The sequence below is a fragment of the Spodoptera frugiperda genome, chromosome 30 (assembly GCF_023101765.2).
Source record: "Spodoptera frugiperda isolate SF20-4 chromosome 30, AGI-APGP_CSIRO_Sfru_2.0, whole genome shotgun sequence".
NCBI lineage: Eukaryota > Metazoa > Arthropoda > Insecta > Lepidoptera > Noctuidae > Spodoptera > Spodoptera frugiperda.
Genome location: NC_064241.1, coordinates 3,408,753 through 3,433,630, shown reverse-complemented (window position 1 = coordinate 3,433,630; position 24,878 = coordinate 3,408,753). Strand labels below are relative to the sequence as shown.

Genomic DNA, 24,878 nt, shown 5'->3' with positions numbered 1-24,878 from the left:
CTTGTAGCTTTTTGTTCGTTAAATGGCAATTACATTCGTTCCCGTGGTGAAATGTGATGTATTTTCTGAGTACGATTTGCCCGTAGTCACCTGAGATGTCTAGAGGTCGTCGCGTAGACGATGCCAGTGAGCTACATTTGTGTGCGCGCCAATCACGTGTATTGTTCGGACTGCCTCGATTTTCTTCACGTTTCAGACATTCAACACCTCTACGAAAACTACTTCTTAGATAGGCTTTGTTATACATAGAATAGCACATATAGTAGTTACTGATTAATGTATCGAGATAATTAGTATTCAATATACGTAATTGTGTCGTGCTTATCTCACAAAGGGTGCTTTTATCAATTGTTGTAAGCTGTTGCTGGGTTGTTGGAGGTTTTGTTCAATAGTAAAATATGGCTTTATTCTATACCCTAAAATTCTAAAAGGTATCCTTTTGATACTTTTATATTTCACATTTTGTTATAAAAGTGTCAAAAGTGATACATTGAATAGGCTTACACTTTTAGCTAGAACTAAAATGTATATGCGATAATACTGGCCATTGGCAAGCTACTGACGTTTGGTACTCTCTTTGTAGATCGCATACATATCGAGTGGAATCGCCTGTAAGTCCTTGTTAACTGTCGTAATCCCGTCGTGTAAGCCCACTCCTGGCTTATAGTATATGCCTTTTGGGCATTCCCGAAACATTTTTGTCAAATTACAGTTGTTTGTAAAGGAAAACCAAACTCGTTTAGATTCGATCTTGATTAGATACTGTTTGATAAGAAAACTTTCCGATGGGACACGCTATTAGCCTTACATTTTCTATCAAGGCCTATTTAAGAATTGATGTAATAAACAAAGTAATGAAATTGCTTTAAGAATACCTACATACATGCAGATACCATAACTCTGGGATTTCACTTGATTGACTCCATTCATCGTCGTTGCTTTCATCCCCCTTTGTTCAGTCCAAAGATTGAGAAACATGAATTTATTACCTTTCACATTTAATTACTGAAACACCTGATCTTACTTACTTCAGTGTTCTTATATTACACGTCTACATCACCAAAATCAGTAATTACAACCTCTAAATTAATTTGATTAAAATGGGTACTTTAAATTTTCAAATTAAAATTCCTCAGCGAACTTAATTCGACTCGCAAATGTATAACCTCATTTCGTTACCCTCTTCATGGGAGCTTTCGTTGATACGTTTCCGAGGTATAATCTAATGCTGACCCGTCTCAGTCCTCTCATTTTCTAAATTTCGGTGTTAAGTATGTTCATGGTTAAGAAGACCTTAACTAAATCCTTTTTTGTCAGGATTGAGAAAATTCTTCGATTTTTTAATAGGTTAGTCGAAAAAATTTAATGTTCACACAAAATACATTTCATTTTTCAACGAATAGTTCTTTCCAGATTTCCAAATTATTAGGATAGGACTTGTGATAGCATATGGGACAGTAAAAGAAATTCTTATTTTCCTTCCTGAATATAAACAGTGCTGTTAGTATAAAACTTGTATGAATTTCCGTAAAATGCTATACCTTCGAACAGTTTAGAGTATTTGCACGGTTCGCTTGCCACAACCAAGAGCTACAGCGGAGCGATAAGCGTTCGAGAAATTGAAAAGGATTTAGTTAGAGCGAGTGAACCGTTTGTCGGATTAAATTGGCTTAGTTTGTGAACCAAAGATACGTAATACCAAAGAAAATAATTCATTTCTATCTCCAAAAAACTCCACAAATCCATCTAATTAAATTACATCTAATCTCGAGGACTGATCTGTTTTCTCGATTATTACTTTTCTAAGAATTGATCCACTTCGTTTTTCATTATTAAATGGAATTTGGTATTTACCTTTATTTATTTACTGATAAAATGCAACGCCATCCATTAAATTAGTTTATTTTGCTGTACTTGGCGTGATGCCATTTCATTGTTTCGATAGTTAACAGTTAACAAATTATCCGATTCTTCAAATCTCTAATCTGCGGCACCCTATAAGTTCAATTGGCGGCTTTCACATATTTTTAATGTTTATAATACTATTCTACTTTAGTTAAAAATATTGGCCTTCAGCTAATTTTAACCTTTACTTACACTTACATCAGGTCCTAGATTGATTTGTTCAACTTCACTTATATTCGCACATGTGAGTAACTTAAATTCAGCGACAAAGACTTAACCTCTTGTACATCAATGTACTGCATTTTACTGTTTCTCATAATTTCTATATTCTACTTGATATTTATCTTGATAAAAAGTATCTAGTTCTGACACCACACACAGGGCTTGTCTGATAGGTACTATTTACAATCGACGGTCGCGGTAGCTCAACCACAGTGACTAAGTCATATCGGTTTGTGTAAACCCTGACTTTATGTGACATTAGAGCACCACTTTTACTAAAGATATAGTGGTGCTTTAAAAAATCTCCTTCTTACCCTTGTTTATTATTGCTATACAACCGAGTATTATTACCGCAGTTACGACATATAAAAGAAAGAGTTCGTAAAATGACATTGCTCAAATTTACCGCTCCTCATATGATAAAGAAAGGGTTTAGAATTCCAATATTAAATGTGAATGTTTATTGTGTGTGACAAACTTTTCTTGTTCAATGCTTGACTTTTCAATGTGGACTACAAACAATGGTCCAAGTCCTCAGGGTCGGTGAAGTTTTTGCGGCTGATGGTACGTTGTAGCCGTATCATGGACCATGACCCATTTCTCGCACTGCCTGAGGTGACACCCCGTTTCAATACGCGGCCGACATAAACTCACTTTTATGCATTGCTGTAAAAATAAAAGTTCCATCGTACCCTCACGCGTACCTGCAGGAGCTTTATTATTTTTTATGTGTCACAAGTGGGAATGGCCGTTTTAATTCATACTGTGATATGTGCCTTTATTGCTTTTATGGGACATCATGCCTTTTGCCAAATTCATTTTATTTTCAATTTTTTATGTTAACACGCAAAGTACAATCTGAATTGTTACAAACCTTTTGAAATGTTACATCGGTAACCTAAAGGTACAGAGTATACTTATTCATATTTAAGAATGTATGCTTTTAAAGCCTACCTAAGTACAGCGAAGCCTACATTTTAAGGGTAAAAACAAATAAAGAATACACAAAAGCTCTCTCGCATCATTTTCTGTTTCGCGACCCAGAAATAGAGGTACCTCATACTTATGGCCGTATTATGTTTCCATTAGAGCTTGTTGACTTAACCCTCGAAAAAGAACAGTGACTGCGGTTTTTCCGCGTCTCACCGAAGTGGTCGGGCACGTATCGAGGTTTTACGATGCAAAGGCACGCGGCGTTTCACTGATTTATTTTCATTATCGTGTTCAGCTGTGCCGGAGGAGATATTTTTCACTGAGCCAGATTGGATAGCGGACCGTGACTAAAATTAATAAAGTGATGTCGTCACCGACAGTTGTGACCGTTTTGAAACAAAATTTCGTATTCATCGTTACCAAATCCAGCTGCCGAAAGTTTTATTTTCTCTCTATCCTCGGTGCCAAGGGAATTCGGCAGCGGACAGCTGATGCAAAACCCGGTTGGCTCTGCAGAGATATCTCATTGTATGACAGCAACTGCGAACTGATGACCCACTGACCCAATTCTGGACTGCAGCAGTCAACGATCTGTATACCTTACTATTTGTTTCGAGTTCTGGCAGTGATTCCCACCAAACATATACATATTCATGCTGTTCACCAATTCTTGAGGGAATTTCCCCGGTTTTAGTAGGAAGTAAATTTTAATTGGCAGTATAAAATATTTATTGTTTGTTTATTTATCTTTTGCTGATTTCTGAATTCAGAATATAATATTGGAATTTTGTAAAAGCTGTTGTTGATTTTTTGGCAAATGTAAGTCCACCAGTCAAATTTTAAAATCGTTGAAAATGCCTTATTCGTTTCTACTGATGACAATCATCGCAGTCATCATTCTTCTTGATAGTCGCGGCCGAGTAATGTGCGCAATGATTCTATTCTATGATTACACTTGCCTCTTAAGAGAATAACAATCGCGCGTGCGTAATTGATAAAACTGATAATACCCGATATTCAATACAGGTAGATTTTACAACTATTAGCTGTATACTCAATAATCACGCTGAGTTAATTAGGATTGAATACAACATTAATTTGAATTGTTGAATATTTAATAGCAATTATGATGCATATTATATTCATACAATAGTCATTACACACAGTTATTCACGAAATTAGAATAATTGACACTACCCAGAATCTAGAACATTGGTTGATTGGTGGAATCACAAGTTCATAATAAATTTATAATTATATAGTTATTGAATTTTTAATGACCTGTTTACTAATAAACATTGCGTATGTTACATAGGAAGTATTCGATCCACTAACCGTTGTACCTTCATCAATATTTGTGTTTGAGGACCTAATAAAATGAATATGAGGATAATAAAAAAATACTGTTTCCATTCTGCCATTACTTTCAAGGTTCTCTTTAATTGTCATTCAGCAATTGGCATAAGCGAGGCAGTGAAATTTAATGAACCACATTCAGGTCAAGGCTGTCTGCTACAGAGGAACAGACGACACTTTAGAGTTTGAATTGTACATCAAGAAATTCTGAAATATGGATAATTGCTTGAATTCGATCAGAACAATAGTCTGACAGTAGTCTGTTCATGAGTAGTCAAAACAAATTAATTACGATACAATTAGGATGAGGGTGCTTTCCATCAAATATGCTCTATGTAGCTATATGGTCACACATCTTTAGTAGAAAAGCACCCTAATGGTCTATCGTGTACTGCACACATTTCGTAGATGTGTGAAATCATATGTGTTGCTAAATCTTGTAGCTATGCACAGTTTGAGTAATACATACACACAATCCCACCGATTGGTGAGTCGGCCTATACTCGCCTGGACTGTTGTTTTAATTTTTTTCTTTTTTTTTCCAATTAAAAACGTGCACCGCCAGCGAATTCTTTCGCCTGTGCACGACTTGAATATTTTATGCCTGCAGTCTCGCGGGAAATTAATGCTGGGTGCACTAAACCATTGTGCTTAAGATTTTTCTTTGGTGTGCGGTTCGTTAGTTTCGAAGACATGATTTTTGAGAACCGTGTCAGATTAATTGACCCATTTTTCAAGTTTCTATTGTGGTGGTAGGTTCTCGTATCTGCACGTTTGTATACCCTAGAACAAAAGATTTCAATTGTGCTTCTTTGACTTCACATATTCGTTTGAGAAACTGCTACCTTCATAAATCACTGTTCATCATATCTTCAAACACTAGTACATCATATCAGCAGCAGCTCAAAGCTCTCTTGACACCAACCAAATACTGAAGTATTTTTATTGTATTGGCTTACAACGACACAATCTGTAACATTAGTGGTCATAACACGTGTATAGGAAAATAATTCGAATTCAATAATTCACTAAACAAACAAGATCCCAATCTATTTGTAAAGGTTACATGCCCTCGGGAGTGATATCAAATAGGGAATTGGATTCGTCAGGTACGCCCAGCCGCTAAGACCTAAACTGCGGCTTACCGCACGCAAGTCGAGCGCCTCAGGGACTGTCGTAACTCCGTACCCTATTATTCCACTATCTCACTTTCAGCGTACGTGAGGCCCTTATTTATTGACCGAACCTGATGTAACAGCGATTTGGTGCGTAAACTACGTGTTGCGCAATCTACTCTTTGCTTCGATACATATTTAAGGGTGACACGACTTTATTGCAGCTCAGGCTCAGGCAGTATTCTTTCGTTCGTTTTTTCTGTAATATCCGATGTTTCTTATTTAAAATTGAAATATATTAAACATCAAAGCAGATTTCGATGATAAAATGGTTTTTCGCTGTATTTTCTATTCCGTGGCTGTTTTTACAAAAAAATCGCTTATTGTATAACGTTGATATTACTCGTATTTATAATAACAAAACCTTCCCAGAATTAATTCAATTCAATCGAAAGAGTCTCTCATTACACCTGTTTCGAGGAAATTAACTGAGTGATATGGTTTACAAACTGCCATTACATTTTATTTCACCCGACGTTTTTATTTTCCACTCAAGTTAACCGTGATCGCCTGTAACTGATATTTCTTTATTCAATCATGTGATTTGATATCCTCGATTATTTTTCCAGCAATAATTCCGTCAAGTTTATGATAAATCGATCTTTATTGTCTTCCTTTAAAGAACTTTCTTTGTTTGAACGGTTATTAAAGAGAGAGGTTCAGTGCAAAACGGTACTGAAATCTGAAACTATTAAGCTCCGAGACTTTGCGGCAGGCCTGAGCCAAGTCTCAGCCTAAATTCTCATTTGTTCAGCTCTAGGTACGGAATAAATGCTTTATATTCCGCACACCTGTATGCTCCACATAAATAATTGCGGATTGCCACAACGCCTAGGACTTGTGGAATATTTCTTCTTTATTTAATTTTCTTCTTTATTGCCAAGTAAAGTTTCAGTATTCTGAATCACTTTGTGAATTGTTTCTCGTAGTACTTTGAAGCAATTTATATCTTTGATAAGCTATTTATTACATATACAATTGGTGCAATTTACAACTTTCTTGTTGAACTACCTGAATCGAAACGTTTTGGTATTGAACCTGAATGCGGTCGCGCATTCTCTTGAATAGAAACTTAGGAAGCGTGCTGGCGAATATTATTTGCCTTCAAAGTGGAACAGGTCTCCATGGTTAGGTACTTCCCGTAGTGAAAAGACAAACTTAAGCCATTGTGAACATTACATGGAATGCAGTTATTACGATCCCTCTGCAATTCACAACTATCTGAAACTCTATCTGCGTTGCATAAGAAATTTGTTAGATTTTGCATACTAGTAACTAACTTAAATAAACATACTTTAAACATAACAAATCCAATTATTGTTTTTGAAAAGGTCGAGGAAATCTGTTATTAAAATTAAGTGATGGAGTCTAGTGAATGTTATTGCGAGAAGTGTGCTGCATTAGTATGCAGAGCTGGTGAAAGGACTACTCGCAATTGAATTTATAAGTGAAGTGATTTAGACTAAAGAGTGGTAACTATTACGTAAATTTGTGAAGAAGCTGGAAACGTTCTGGCTTTTTTGTGCGGATGAGAGGATGCGCGGCTGGCGGTTGTCCGCTCAGCGGAGACGCTAGCGGAAGAGGTAACGTCGATCGGAAAGGGTGTCGGGCCGCGAGCGCGACGACTGGTGCCCGCATGAGGCGCGCCGGCATGCGCTGACGTGTGCACGGCGCTGCGCGTGCTGCGGCGCGGCGCGATGCCCCCCTGGGCCTGACATGGAGGAGGGTGGCTATTGGCGGCCATCTTGCTCGACGCTGTCGCTCGCTGAGCACCATGGCAGCGCAACGCACCTGTGCGCGAGGCACGCGCCGCAACCGGCGCGACTCGCGCACCGTCATCCCCCCCATGCGCACCATTCGCACGCGCACCAGCACGCGCACGCCCACCACCTGCAGCACGCGCAACACACCTCATGCCCCGTACACAGCCCGTACAGACAACCGACGCCGGAGTATTGTGCCGCACATTCACAGGTATCTGACATTACATTGTTTGTAGTTGTCTAAATTACTTAACCACGAACCGTACTTACTTATTCACAACCCGTACACCGACATGATTTACAAGTTTTATACAGGAAAAAGTGCTGACGAAGTAATCGATGCTATCAGTTCTTATAGGTCGTACGCGACAACAATTTATGAAATCGAGTCACGAGGTGATGGCATCTGCACCTAATTTATTACAAGTTGATGCCTTCAACGATGTAGAGCAGACTTTCAGTGACACAGATTTGCATCTACCGATTGCTCTTCGCGTATTGGAAGGCGTTGATAAAATATAGTCCTATATACGAACACGAGGGAAAATTCTTGTTTGTTAACACCAAAACGAATGATTTATGAAACGCTTGTTAATGGCAGCGATAAATATTTTGTTCATAACAAATACATTGGACATGTTTTATAAGTATTTGCCACGTTCGGCCTTGAAACTGTATTTATTATTGGTGATCCTCCGGAAACGTGAGGGGAATGTTACACTAGGTAACGGAAATAGAACGAGAAAAATAACGAAATAAAAGGAAAGCAACCATGTGTCTACGTCGACTAATGCAGTAATTACATTTGAGCACACAAGTAAACCCGGGCTTGTTAGTGGATAATTGTATACTTATTTTGGACATACGCGTGTGTAATAACATTCTTGAGGAAACATAGTAGGCATAGTCTTTCTTTTTTTTCTAACAAATCATAGACGTTCAATTTTCTTTTAATGATAAACTACTATCACTTCTACAAATTTGAAGTTAACCGAATTATATCATTTTAATATTATATCAGAATTGAATAGCAGCTGGTCTTGATTGATGGGGACTTAGTACATAATATGGCGTAATGTGAAGAGATTGATGTATTTAGGGAGCCACTCTGACCGTATGAGGATGGATGACGATAAGATGGACTGGCTAGTGTAGCGGAAAAATGTATACATAGGTTAGTTTTCTTATCATTTTTCTTCTCTTATTTTCAACTAATATTATAAATGCGAAAGTTTGTGTGTTTGTTACTCAATCACGTCAAAACGGCTGAAGGAATCGGGATGAAATTTGACAGGGGTAGAAATGTTCTGGAATAACACATAGGCTACTTTCTATCCAAGAGGAACGCGGACGAAGCCGCAGGCTGAAACTAATTTATAAAGAAATCGATTTATTAATAAAAAATAATTTGAGAGAAATATTCCAACTTCATTCAAGTTATCCAAGTACTTATTTTCCCAGTTACAGGTTTTCGAATTTAAATCCAATAAAAATTCCGTCACCGGTGACTTAAAAGGAATTGAGTGAGGCTTTCATTGAAATCAAATGCGTATAAAAGGGCGTCAAGATAAAATAATCCTTTTGAGCGTTTTCATGTGACAGTGGCAAGGCAATTGTGACACCTAAATTGGTTTTCGCGAAAGTACGAGCGGTGTTCTCGAATTTTCGATGAAGACATGCCTGGTAATATTCTTACTCTGCTGCTGATGGTTTTACTACCTTTTTTCATCTTTTTAGTACTCTCAAGAATTCTGATGAGTTCTAAATAGTGCGGTATTGATCTTGATCTCAAAGCTTCGACATGCTCTTATCCAATCGCATATCTGCTAAACTGATGCATGTTCAGTCTTTTCCATTTGGAGCGTTATGTCTATAGCTTCACATATTGAAAGAACAAAAACGACTTATTACCCGACTGCGCCAGAAGGAGGGTTATGTTTTTCGAGAGTATGTATGTATGTATGTATGTATGTATAATTGTTTGGCACGCTCTGCAGCCTAAACGGCTTGATGGATTTTAACTTGAGAGGTGTCGTTAGATTCGTATTTACTGTGAGAGTGACACTGGATATATCAAAATGTTTAAAAAAACAAAATGGCGGATTTTTGGCGCCAAATTCGAATATTGCTCACTCTCTAGCCTAAATGACTAGATGGATTTTGACTTGAGAGGTGTTGTTAGATTCGTATTTACTGTGAGAGTGACACTGGATATATAAAAATAATAAAAAAATCAAAATGGCGGATTTTTGGCGCCAAATTCGAATATTGCCCACTCTCTAGCCTGAACGACTCGATGGATTTCAGCTTGTTAGGGGTCGTTTGATTTGTATTTACTGTGAGAGTGACACTAGATATATCAAAATACAGGGTGTCCCTGAAGTCGACGTCCAACAGGCACCAGATGATCGGCAAGGTTCCAAATGCTATCAGAAAAATATAAAAAAATTCTAAGTCCTACAGTTTTTAAATTACAGTGACTTATGTGTTATCTACGAAAAAGTACACCCTGTGCCAGTCTTTTGACTCTTGTTGCTACAAATCTTTATTTTTTCGTCTGCAGTCTTCCTTACATTATCCTGAATAGTGCTCCAGTAATATGGAATCATAAATTCTTAGCCAACTGCTTTAGATTGGAAAACATTGTTAGTTTTAGAGGAACCAAATACTCTGAATAAAATTTTTACCTTACTTTAAGTGACTGTACTGAATAAATTATGTATGGCGCTAGTAGTGGCAAATTTCACCAAAGTTGGCGCATTTAATAAGGATTATAAAATGGTATAGCACTTTGCAAATTATTTCTTAAATTCGACACAAAAAAAGATTTTTCAACGAAACTCCGTTTCGATGAATTTATTTGTACTTACTAAAAATTCTTCTAGTGTACTCAAATCATACGTTACAACCTCGTATGCACTAGACAGCACTTTGCACGCTATTTGTTATCATCATGTTGAAAATCAGTGAGGATCTCTTGTCAAACAACATTGTCTGTTTACCCGTGATTTCGTTTGCAGCATTCGTCGGAAATATTATCGCTAGACGAACTGGTGTTGTGCATCTCGAGCCATCGTACTCGGGCTTCGGCATTTTAGCTTATTTATTTTTTAAATTATTTTTTGCTTTACCTGCAATTCTTTGTAACGGTGCTAATAACTCTTTCTCGACAAACTAAAGAATATTTGATGCTTCATCCCGCATTTGATCACAAAGCATGAACACGTAACTTAATTGGAGGATTCACCCATTTCCTTTTTTTTTTGATGTAGATGTGACGAGTAATTTTGGGTAAGGGCTCATGTACATACACCACACCACTACCGCGTCGATATGCTGTATACATTACGCTGCCGCGTCCGTTCCTTTTGATTTTACTACACATTTGATAATGTGTTTGATGCACTATGAACATCATATTGCAATCATTCAATATTATTTAGTGAAACATGATACACAACATCAGTTCCTCTAGTAAGTCTAGTAATATTGCCGACGAAAGCTGCAAGCGAAATCATGAGTAGACAGACAATGTTGTTTGACAAGAGATCCTCGCTGATTTTCAACATGATGATAACAAATCGCGTGCAAAGTGTTGTCTAGTGCATACGAGGTTGTAACGTATGATTTGAGTACACTAGAAGAAATATTAGTAAGTTCAAATAAATTCATCGAAACGGAGTTTCGTTGAAAAATCTTTTTTTGTGTCGAATTTAAGAAATAATTTGCAAAGTGCTATACCATTTTATAATCCTTATTAAATGCGCCAACTTTGGTGAAATTTGCCACTACTAGCGCCATACATAATTTATTCAGTACAGTCACTTAAAGTAAGGTGAAAATTTTATTCAGACTATTTGGTTCCTCTAAAACTAACAATGTTTTCCAATCCAAAGCAGTTGGCTAAGAATTTATGATTCCATATTACTGGAGCACTATTCAGGATAATGTAAGGAAGACTGCAGACGAAAAAATAAAGATTTGTAGCAACAAGAATCAAAAGACTGGCACAGGGTGTACTATTTCGTGGATAACACATAAGTCACTGTAATTTAAAAACTGTAGGACTTAGATTTTTTTTTATATTTTTCTGATAACAGTTGGAACCTTGCTGATCATCTAGAGCCCGTTGGACGTCGATTTCAGGGACACCCTGTATAATAAATAATAAAACTAAAAGAAAATAAAATAAAAAAGGTAATTTAAAAAACTAAAAAACCCGACTGCGTTTCTTTATAACATGAAAATGAATGAAAAAAACCCTAAAACAAGAAAAATTTAAGCAGTCGGGACCCATTCTAAACATTATGAATTATGGCTTTCCAGAATTATTATGGCTTTCCAAATATTATTGAAAGCGCAAGAACAACTTAGTTTACTCTCTTTTTAGTTTAATTCTTTTGTACCTACAAATAAGTATGACAAACAAAAATACTACTAGCACTAATCAACTTATAGTGGAATTCAATGTACATACATTTTCGCCACTTGGATTCTGAAAGTATTCAGTTTCATTAATAATTCTATAGCGTACTGCAGAAAGTTCCTGGCTAATTTAATCAGTATACGCTACTCCATGATGAATAATGGATTAAATATGTTCCTCATATTTTTCTTTTATCGAAATATAAGCTGATATTCTGGTAGATTAATTTATTAGTGGATTGGTTCTGTGTTATTGGATCATGTTTGACAGTAGGTACTTCGCAATATAAATAAGAAATCGCCCTTTGCTTTGTCCATATCACACGTTAACATTTAACCCCATATTTGATATTATTACTATACAAGTAAAAATACGCAGAACTGCACCTGGCAATAAAACCTGGACTGACTGTATTCGGTGACCTAATACATAAACTTTAATCAGCATATTTTACAGTGATACTGCAATTATAAAAGCAGATTATGATATAGTTAATTTATCTAACATTATGTTATCATCAAATCCAATTAATTTATCTATAGTGTACACTGAAACACAATTAACGCAGTTATTTACTCCCGCAATGGTTAATTTAGCTTTTACAGCAAAATATTCGTATTACAAATATACGAGGCAACATCGACCCGTATTTGTTCTTCGAAAAATGAAATTATTTTACAAAGAAATGGTTTTGACAGCATAATAATATTCAAAGACTTTAATCTTACGATAAAATATACTCTTGCTTCCGCTACCAATTTCAATTTAGGTACGACCTAAGCAACTCATATTTTTTAAGGTAAACTCAGCATAACTGTTTATCATGCTGCTTTTTTTTGTCCCATTTCTTTATTTTATGCGTAGTATGGAACATTACAAATAGGGTTTGCCTACATACTTAGTATGTCCTAGTTTTTCTCTGTTCTTATTATTGTTTATTTCCAGTTTTTTAACAATGCGTAATGATTATATCACGGGCAGTGGTTTGAGGAATTGTTTGGTCTGATACCTGCCGCGTCTTTTACCATCGACCTACACGACATGCACTTAAATTCCATCCACATGATGTAGATGGTTGGCAGGCAATAACTGAGCGTTTCTCTCGGTACTTTCTGCCTCCCACAGCAGAACAGTGGAATGAGCTGTCGTCGGCGGTATTTCGGAACCGTATCATTTTTAAAAGGCCGGCAACACACTTGTGACTCCTCTGGTATTGCGGGTATCCATGATCGCTTACCATCGCTCTGCTCATTTGCCTCCTATCCCATTATAAAAAAAACATCCTTTTTATATTGTTTTCTATTATTATTAGGGTATTTCCTTTTTCTCGAAATTTTAAGAATTTCGGTATTAATGAAGCTCACGGGCCTAAACCAAGTGAACTTCATGGTGGGATTCGTTTTCAACGGCATCTTCTTGCAAGAATTTCCGCACGATCCGACATGTGTTGAGAATTGCGGCTTTCTGCATGGTTATGTATATATTTTTGGGTAGGTCTATCAGATTGATTCCGTGATGTAAATATTTAGGAATGACTCCTGTACTGGAGAGTACCAATGGCACAATATATACTTTGTTCATTCTCCAGATTCTTAATATTTCTTCTTTCAGCTCTGTATATTTGTGTATCTTCTCCAGTTATAGTTTTTTGTAAGTTGTGGGTGTTCGGAATAGCTATATCGGCAATATATACTATTCTGTTAACTTTGTCTATAAGGGTAATATCCGGTCTATTGTTGTGTACGGTTTTATCTGTTAATATAGCTCTGTCGAAGTATAACTTGTGATTGGTACTCTCCAGCACAGGTTTTGGTATATATTGGTAGTAAGGCTTGGGAGGTTCGGTAAGAAGTTGATGTTTAGTGGCAAGATGTTGGTGGATGATGTGTGCAACTTGGTTGTGTCGGTGTGTATAGTCAGTCTGAGTGAGAGTTGGGCAAGCGCTTGTGATATGCTGTATAGTTTCGGATTGTCTATGGCATTTCCTACATTTGTCGTTTTGTGTATTGGGGTCTTTTAGTATATATTTCCTATAGTTTTTTGTGTTAATTACTTGGTCCTGGATTGCAATCATAAAGCCTTCTGTTTCGGGGAATAATGAGCCTAGTTTTAGCCATTTATTAGAAGCATCGAAATCTATGTGAGGTTGTTCTAGGTCGTGGATATGTCTACCATGTAAGTAATTCTTTAGCGCGCCATCTATCTAGTTTTATCTTTTGGTGATCTCCTATTGATTTAAACTGTATCTCTTTATTTTGTAAATTTAAAGGTGTAAAGTTTTTATCTGTATTAATTATTGCTTCATGAATTTTACTGCTGTTTGCCTTACCATAGAAGAAATTCCTTAGTGATTGCACTTGTTGCTCCCACAATAGCTGTAAATCGACTAGACCTCTTCCACCATTTTGCCTCTTTACTGTCATTCTTTCGATCGCCGATTTCGGGTGTAAATAGTTATTTTTAGTTAAAGTAGTTCGTATTTTTATTTCTAGTTTATTTATATCGGTTTTGGTCCATTTAATTATTCCAAAAGTATAAGTTAAAACTGGTATAGCGAATGTGTTTATGGCTTTGATTAAGTTTTTAGAGTATAATTGTTTTTTGCAAATCAAGTTAAGTCTTCGTGTAAATTCTGCTATTAATTTGTTTTTTATTTGAATATGATTTATAATGTTAGATTGTTGTATACCCAGGTATTTGTATGTGTCTGATGGCTCCATTTCTGTAAATGTGTTAGATTCTATGGTTGATGAAGTTTTTATTTGCCCTCTGTGTATATGAATCGTTCGACATTTATCTATACCTAATGCGCTCTAACAAGGTGCGGCTGACAGATGCCAGTATGACGTTGACGTCTCTCTTTAGGGATGGACATTAGAAAAATCTTTTTTTATCGCTATCGATACTCGCAGCATACATTTAATTCTCTTGAATTTTTTTATTAAATGTGTGTGTTATTTAGTTGTGCAGTCTAACTACGTGTATATACTTGTCAAAATAAATATTTTATGACCGAGCCCTGAGGTGTTTCAGAGTTACAGTTTTACAGAACCGTGAAGAAAACAAGGATATATTAGTTTGTATATGTTAGATTAAGTACCACCACGCATTATCAATGGCGCCGGAAATTTCTAGAAAAATGCCTACTACATATTTCTGCTCAGATAATGTCACTGTGGTTTGGGCAGAGAGAGCCACGTCTACAGTGGATTTACCCACATAATTAAAGGTTTTTTAAGAATGATAATTGAACGACGCACGATTTTCGTTTTTTATTCTAAAAAAACATCGACTACCTATCCATCGTAGCCGTACATCCCATCACTAAACACGACTATGGCTTTACGTTATACGCATAACACTTTACTTTATTTTTCATTTCATTAGATTTTAATTGAATACTAGAACATTCCGGTTGGTTTTAATTTAATTAACTACGCATCCGAATGATTTAACATAATACGAATGTGATACAGCTAAAATATTAAGGCATAATTTTTAAATCGCAGCAACTTTCAAGAGTGATACGAAACGTTACTGAATCTGTCAGCCGCACCTTGTTAGAGCGCATTAGGTATAGTCCTTGTTATTATTATTGAAGCCATCAGGATTCGACATTTCTATAAATTTATATCATGTTAAAAGATCATTGCCTGTGAAATATATGATAATATGGGTGGCAGGATCCTCTTAACTTTTTATTTTATATGAAAATGTCGGTAGGTTCACCCTAAAAATTCAATTATGGAAAATCAGCGGTGAATTCCTGATGAGGACTATCTAATAGATTATTCTAATTCGTTTGTGTCATTTTAATACATTTGTCAAATTCATTTTCGAGCAATTGAATATTTATGTCGAAAAACGACGACGTAACGGCCTCAACACCTGGCTATAATTTTGTAATATTATTTAAAAGGCAAAATGAGAATTGGAGGATAAATTAAAGGATTTTTGATCATCCAAAGTATTTTATTCCTGAAAAGCCATTGAAATAAAGAAGCGGAAGCTATTACGATAATAGCCGACGGACTTCAGGTTGATGTTTCTGAATTTCTCTGTTAAAGAGTTCTCGACTTTTGTAAGCCTGAAATTTACGTCCAATTATGTAAATTTTAGCCGCTTGTAAAATGTCATTATGTTCAATAGATTAGGCTGAAATATGTTCGCTGGATCAATACAATACTATTAGTTTACTATACCCGTTGCAACTCAATTATTGACTATATCATGGAAAGCCCAATATAATGAAGTATTGGTTTTTAGTTAGTAAGAGTCTGACACTCCCTCTCGCCTCGCCCAAGGCGGGAGAAGTCATTGGATGTTTTTCCCCCTTAAAAAAAGAATAGTCTAACATCTTCCTTGAATACAATTTACAATTATCTATAGGTATTTTTCAAAAGATCAGAATAATTATTTAAGGCTCTTCCTTATTTACCCAGCACAGCAAATTGTAAGTGGAGTATATACAAATAAATTATTCTTATTCTATACATAGAACTGATCAATATGAAACACATTGCCGCAGTTGAACTCAAAAGCCATGTAATAGATGCCACACAACATACACACTTATATCTTCTGAAAATATAAGTCCTTCAAGAGTAACGAGGGTATGTCCTCGACAAAGCAGAAACCCTTCCTTTTGGAGTCGCGTAATCTGACAATATGGAATACAATGGCCACAAAGAGGCAGATGAAGGAAGCCCCTAAACGGAATCAGTCTACGACGACTGAATTGACAAAGCATATTTTGCCATGCATAAGATCTGTGTTCTCATCTAACAAGTTATCTTTTATGTTGTACTATACTTCTATACTATATGAGCTGATGTAGGAAACGTGATGGTAAGTGGTTAGCAGAAATATAGTATACGTATAGTTAGCAGAAATGACTTGATGGAATCATTTAGATTTCTTCCATATCAATTACCTATATTTCGTTCTAATGTGTTTTACTTTATAACAAGTAAATAAAATTGGTTAATGATTAATCATCAATAGAAAAGAAAGATACAAAAGTTTTTAATTAGAAATGCTAAAATAATTGATTCGAAAACTCGTGTTTATTATTCCATCGTTGTTGCTAAATTGGATTGAAAATTTGTTTATCATTTCGATGTATTTCAACAAGCACAACTTTAAATAAGTCGAGTTTGCTAGTTTTTCATAAATGTCAGCATACACTTTAAACTGAAATATTGTGAAAATCACTCGAAATTTCTATCCTAGACCAAATTCAAATATAGCTGCTGTGTGTGCTCTCACGGGAAATTAAAAATGTGCCAGCAGTCGTCACTTAGACGTACATTTCCTTTATTTTAATGTCCGTTAATCGAATTGTCATAACCAGGCTGCCGGGTGACGAGTGGGTTTAAATAAATTTACAGAGTTTTGGAAAGTAAATAAGTACGGAGTTTCTGTTTGAAAAGTGTCATTGTGTTTCATTAATCATGAATAAGAACTGCAAAAACGTTGTTTTATTCAATGTAACATGGTAATTTGTATTGATACCCATGTGACTGACATAGTTTTGTGTCATAACTTACAATAACTTTGAGATCGTAAGATCGAGTGAGAATAAAAATTGTGGACAATGATGAGAGGACATTTCTATTCTGTATAAGCACAATGTTATTGAAATTGTTTGTCCCATTCACATAACTCATATCGCTTGTAAAATTGAAATAGTTACACCAAAGCATTGGCATCTATTTCGCTCGATGTTCGTGTTGCATTGTATGCAAGCTGAAAGAGAAACTGCAATAGAAATACCTGACACCTTGAAGCCGTGACTTCAAGGTGTCAGTGTACAAATACTCTATTGAGTACAATACAATTGTATACTAGATACCAGTCCAAACGAATGTATGTATACTTTCACTGCAGAGAAAGTAATACGATTATTTGTATTTATTCCACTTGAAAATGACACTACTGATAGTGAATACGTATTTATTTTTGCTACAAAATTCACCAACCAATAATGCGGTCAGATAAGTTAAATTGTGAGATAGCGCATTTGTATTTGCTTCATGATTCATAGCGACCACAATATTTATTAAAGAGTTTAAATAATGTAAAACATAATTATTATGTCATGAATATAAGCCTCTAGCATGGTTTGAAACTAGTCGAGTTCCTCGTCAAATAGTTACGTGAGTAAGCCGATAACATTTAAATAATTTAGTATGTCTCACGAAAGTTGACTGCATGGTTGGTGCGGTACCGTACAACGTGTAGCGGGTTTGGTCTGGATGTCATGTGTATGTGAACTCGTATGTTCGTAAAGGCACCCACGACACGTGCAACGTTAATAAATGGAACATTACATAAAAAGGCTCAAATTCTGTTTAATGAAAATCAGATGTCTTCTAATACTTTAATCCTTTTAACCCTTTGCAGTTAAATACGAAATGAATTTTTCAACTACAGACCTCTTGTTTTGAATATAAATGACGATATTGCTATCTAATTTTTACATACGTTATGTATATTTAATTTGCTAATCTCGATGCGCCATCAAGCGTTAGGATAAATAATTGGGTCATTAATATTTAGTCCCCGCAAATATAATTGTCTAGACGATTCCTTAATTAATAGTAATATAATAGTCTTGCTCAACAGAAGAATCTCTGGCATAAAACAAGGCCTTCGGACGAACACAGCGCTAATAATTTCTGTTAATTAAAGTGACAGAAGAAATGTATTACACCGAACCCGACAATTTATTAGTCTGATTTCACACGAATAAATTAGCTTAACATTAATTGAAGTAAAATGTTCAAAGCTAAGCGCTAAAAGGCGGTTAATTTTGTGATTAAAATATTCTCTTATACCGCGTTAGATAATTTCTTGGCAAACTGCTATCTGTATCACAGACTTTAAAATGACAAAGGAAGAGAGAACAGGGCCACACACAATGAGAAAATTTTCACAAATGTGAGCCAAAACTTCGCTTTGTGTGATATACGACGTCATTATATTGCTAAATGGCTTAAGATGTAAAAGGACTTTACGGCGCACAGGTTTTCCAGAAGATTCTAGAAACTCATATAATTAAATTCTTGCCTGAATTCCTTCGCATTATGAACCGTGATAATTCCAACGAGCTTTAGTTTCTCATTATCGTTTTTGACGTTTTGTTGAACTTCGTTGTTGGAACAATAAATAAAATGGAGGGTAACTCTTTCTAAAGAAACTTGATTATGAAAATCTATTTACAAACAAATTCACTTGAATAATTTCCTTCATTTCTTATTTTAAAGGAAAGTGAAAGCTTTTTCTTGTGATTCAGACCCTGCTTTTACGTTTTAAATTAAACTTTATTCGCTAAGAGATGAATTCTTGATTTTGAACAAATTCTCCTAATTCCTAAGTACGTCTACTTTACAATTATATTGCATCGTATCATTGTTGTTTTATTGTGCACCTTAATTTCAAGTAATAAAACGTACATTGCTACAAAGTAGTCCTTAATGTTAAATTGGTTTTCACTAACCGTTTACTTAGATTTACGACCTAGGTTCAAATGCTCATATGCGAGATGACAAGCCGTTTCAAAATGTCTAACCAAGGTTTACTCATACATTATTTACTTGTGGTTGCCTCTGTTAGAATTTACACCTACAATATCATAATACAGATGTACCTACAAATCGTACAAAAAGTAATGATTTGTGGCATTTTGTCACGATTCTCTCCTATTATAAGTTATTTACTCCGACCTCATCAAGATACGTATCTTCGGTAATTTGTACAATATCGTCTTGAATAGTATTTCTCTGGCGTTAGATAAATAGCTTGATTCTCGCTCCAGTAATTAGTGTCGTGTTTGCCTAGACGTAGTCATTTTTCTTCCTTATTTTTATTTCGTCCTCTTTATTATTCACTTTGTTAAATATTTAATCTGTTTCTAGAGTCGTGTTGTTGTTTCATTTAGCAGAAACTAACGCTTTATTTACTACTATTTTATTTATGAATGAAAAAGAAGGCAAGTTTTTATTTATAGAGGAAGCAGCTTTGCATTTATGGTATAAACAACATACCACTTTCAAGCCGTGTTTATTCTCGGGAGACCTTTATATGTAAGACATAGAAAAATACGAATAAACATAAAATACATTGTAATATTTCAACAAAAAGAAATACGCGTAGAAAAGAAAAATATGAAGACAATCACATTATTTATAATCAGACAGACAGATGTAGGTACGCATAGCTGTGTCTAGAAACTTGTTTAATAAATCAATGACCGAGTTCTTGCCAAATGTATTGTTTTTTTCTGACATTATTTAATTTGGGGTACTATCGAACGTCTTTATCAGGCATAATAAATGGCCCAATTCCTCCAGAAATATAAAGACGATTGAAGATGTCGGTGATATAAAGAAAGGACGACATAATGTAAGCTTTACTTATGGCTTTGCCTTAATAATGAAATTATGCTTTTACGTAACTGGAAAACTAATAATACTTTATGCCTCTCTTGGATCAAATCAGGGTTTTTCAGTAGTTCAACTTGTGGCCATCAGTTTCAACCACAGAGTAACATTTGATCGATGTTTGGAACTTAGGTCATGCCATCTATTTTGCTGCAGCTGTTACTCGCAAGAAATGCCCATTATAGCTAGACATGCTAAGCTATGCTGTTTTCTAGTTAGTAATGTGTTATAGTTAAAACTTATACTGGCTTAGCAAGCTAGTAATGAATGTGATCCAGACTCTTTTTTGAGAACCTTCATAGTGCTTGGTGCGCTTGAGTTTTTATCCATGTTTCGCTGTTAAGCACTTAGAATGGCGTTGTACGAATCGGACGAACAGTTAAATATACATAAACATATGCCGAGAGTTAAGTAGATTATAAATTTTCACGACGCGTTGGAAAAATACACGACGGCAAGTGATATTACAGCTCGGCTGTTAGTAATAGTTTCATACCTTGTTGCTTTTACGAGCATCGCTGTTGGCCTGCCCGCTCGTTATTAAATTATCTGACAACTTGCCAGGTTTATGTACGTTGTCATAACATTAAAGGGCAGCTTTGTGGTCTCGAAAAATCTCGTTGCCAATTTACATATTGTGTCATTTTTTGGTTGTGACCCAACGCATGCGTCGGACAACGCTATATTTTTTTCTAAATTCTAATAACTCCAAGCAAAGATATGATAATGTGATACAGCGCTATACATTTCTCAGATTTTCTGACCTGTCTGGGACATTTTTAGGGGACATTTTCTATATTTAGACACAAGCTAAATCTTACCTCTTATAAATAACCATCTCTGAATTGTCTAGTTATGTCATGAATGAAACCTATATTTGTTTCTAACTTACTGTTCTCCAGAGCATCTCATTCTCGTCATCTTTAATAGATAACGTTTTGTGAATCCGGTAGCAATTTGAACAGCGTTTACCGACTTATCAGTTTTCCGTCCGATCGAGTTTAAACTGATACACATTGTTTGTCCAATGCCTCAACTGTCTTGTGCTCGATGCCATCGGGACTTAGATATGTCATGTGAATAACATATGAAACTTCGTATCTACGTATATTAGGGTAACTCCACTAATAACCTCAGTTTCAAAGGACATTACGGTAACTTTGAGGAGCGAGATATGTTGGGCTAATAACTTTGAGTGAGTGAGGGACTCACAAGTTCTGCATTAGTGCAACACATAAGTTATTAGTTCTTGAAGTGTCCTAGTTATCTCGGGATCTTCTTTGAGCTGAAAAGGAATATAAAGTGGCTCGATATTTTTATGCGACGATTTTATAGTCAGCTGCACAAACGAATATTTTATGACGACTTTAATACTGTGATGCCTTTGAGATTTTATTAAAGTCAGCAGTTTTAGATGTTTTAAAGTTTCATGTGACGTTAGAAAGTTTTCTATATTTTGAACTAAATGAACATACTTATTTCATGATTATTATTAATTCCAGAAAAGATACAGTCTGATTTGTAATAAATTAGTACATATTTTATTTTTCTTACCAAACAAACTTAATGAAGAATGAAACCAAAGATAACATTTCCCTTGAAGACCGTAATCCTCATACGTTTTTTCGTAACAATTAAATAGCTTTCGAAGGTAAGAGTAACTAATGGTAAATTTACTGCGATTACACAATCGGACCCTTATAACGATATGAATGAATATTAATGATCTTTGAACTGGCTTAAAATGGACAACTATGATGAAGGTGATAATTCATTACCTAGAAATTTTGAATTATGGTTCGGTTAAGATGAAAATGAGTGATATCACTATTTGAACCCGCCCTTTTCATTCGCTTCTAAGTCCTATGTAAGGTAGATTTTGATTATATTATTTTTAAAATAGGTAAAAAATATAATTCTATGGCATCAATGGCAATTTAAAATAATACTAGGATGTTCAATGTCAAAATACAAATCATTTAATGCTTTTGAAATGTCAACAAATAAAGAAATAAAAAATAGTCTGTCAGTCTCTTCGTCAGTGAAGCTAGGTGCTCGTTTCAAAGTGTAACTTCGAATGGATGTTCATCTGCTTTTCAGGCATCACATAAGAGATACTATGTGCGGTCTTTGCACATGCACTCAACAAATTATGTTTAATATCATCATTATTATCCCATCCCGTATTTGTCCAGTGCTCCATTAGCAGGTGAATTCCTGTATTTCCTTTACTCAATCTTTAGGTAAATACATAGTTTCCAAGACATAATATCATTAACTGCTGCTAATTACATGTAACTTGCTGACAAGCGGTGGTGTGGTGTTGGCGTGACTACACATCAAATGAAATCGGCAATCGATTCATGTTGTGTAGTCTAACGTAAAGGAGTCGACGCAACCCTCCCATAATGAAATACTATAAATTAACTATGGAGAATAGATACAAATGAACTTACCTACTAGTGTAGGGATGTTACTGATTGGCCGAGACTTGTTTATGATCGACAAACGAAATTTAAATTAATGAATTTGATTGCATGCAAGGTTGCTTTAAACACTTTTAAAAAATACTGCTTTGAAAATGTTACTTTGTAATTATATAGGTATATTTTAATATTTTAAACAAAAATTCGTCGTTCAATATTATTACTAATTGTAGGATACCAATAACTTTATAACTATAATCAATTCATAAGCTGCTAAAATTTTCTACAAAATCCAAGTAACGAGACCGAATGGGAATAAAACGTTAAACGTTTGAAAAGAAAACTTTTAATCACTACATTCGTTCGGCTCAATCAGTGCTTGTACAATTTAATTTGTACGATTTATTTTTAGACGGTATGCCCGTTGTCATGACAACCGAAAGGCCCAGATCCTGTCTTATTGATTAATTGCTGAACATGTTACCCTTGATAAACGGTTTTGTGGATTTCTTCAGTTTTGTTTGTTGCTAGTTTTTTGCTGATCCCAACTTGTTTTATTGGAGATACGTTTGATAATGTTAGATTGACGGGTAAACTGTTGGCCTCTTTTGTTCCAAGTTATTTATACGGTCTCGGCTTAACAACTCGTACCGACACGTGTAAAATTCTCAAAATTTTCCATGTCGAAACACGAAATAGAACATTGAAATATTATAAAAAATCAATACTTTCCTGTTATACATTTATTTATAAAACGAACAGCGTTACATATAATTTACAATAGGTTATGTGAATTACAGAGATTAAGGCTAACAATAGATTTCAATTTTAACTAGAATTTGTGTACATGCGAACGGATTTAATAATATAAATTAACTAAAATCAAGAACAAACAATGACTAACTTAATCACTTATACAACGAAGACCTAGATTTTGGAATAATGATTTAAGACACGGAGTCGGTGTCCAAATTGCTTTTATTAATACATTTAATAATGTTATTGTTACAAAAAACTGTATAATATTCAACTGTGTCACGTTATTCAAGTTTTTGTTCCAACCTGGATCGGATTTATGATATTTTTCGTCAGACCTTTGTTTTTAACGTTCGTATTGGGAAATGTAAGCTTTTATTTCACATTCATATGGTTCCGTAACGTTCGGGGCTAATTTTAAACTGTAATGTTTGAATTCTGTTTAATCAACGTTATCCGTGAATACGTTCTCATTTATTTGACATTCCATCTGATATTTTGTTTTAAATGTACATTTTAAAACTTTCCTGCCATACCTACTCGAATTTTTGATTACTGAATAATGAGTTGTGGATTCATTTTAAATTTTATGTTGTGAATAATTTTTGTTTTTAATGTCCTTACGTATTGATACAAAAGAAGCAGATTCGAATATTTCAGAATAATGTGAAACAGTTTCTTTTTAATTAATTTCGTCGGTATATTTATTTTAATCAACTTTATACAGACTGTAGATTATTTATCAGTAGACTCGTATTATAAATATTTCAGTAGTAATTTAAACATTAAAACAAATTTTTTAGCTGATTTTTATTTTTGTTATGTTAGTTGTAGATATTTTGATTCCAATATCTTGTTTCAAACTGAAATTATATGTGACAAATCTGATTCAACTTCTATAGAAATCAGCACAATGGTTCCATGTAAAAATAAAATCCGCTTACGTATGACACAAAGCTTTGTGACTAGACTGTGAACGCTATAAGTCCATTTTCAAAGAACCCTGGCTATGGTGGACTGAATCCTAACTATACACATAGGTACCTACTACTTCAAATAAAGTAACAGAACCCCAGTGAGATATTTACAATACAAGTTTACCTTACATTGAATCTAAATCGCTTGTACGTGATCAACTAACAAACAGAACAGATTCATGTAAATTCAGTCGGATTAAGGCCCGAGAAATAATACAGTAAGTGCAAAACAGCGCTTAAACGATTCTAAGAAAGTGTGAGAAAGCACACAACTGCTGCTTAAATAACAGCAGATATACCAACGAAATTTACAAGAGCTTAGCAAAGAAACATAAGTACGTACATGTAAATGGAAAAAAGAAAAACTTTGAAATCCACCTCTTGGTGGCTTGGAAACAAAAAAGATTTATTGGTGTTTGAATTGAAAACAGTGCTGAGTTGTATGCAAGTCGTGTAAGCATGATTCGCAATAAAAGACCAATCTTCCCTTTATCT

At 35.0% G+C, this 24,878-nt stretch overlaps 1 protein-coding gene across 5 annotated transcripts in view; it reads left to right on the top strand.

The window, feature by feature from the left end:
• Positions 1 to 24,878, top strand: part of LOC118269676 (peripheral plasma membrane protein CASK) — a 232,638-nt gene that overhangs the window by 41,807 nt on the left and 165,953 nt on the right. The window lies entirely within an intron of this gene.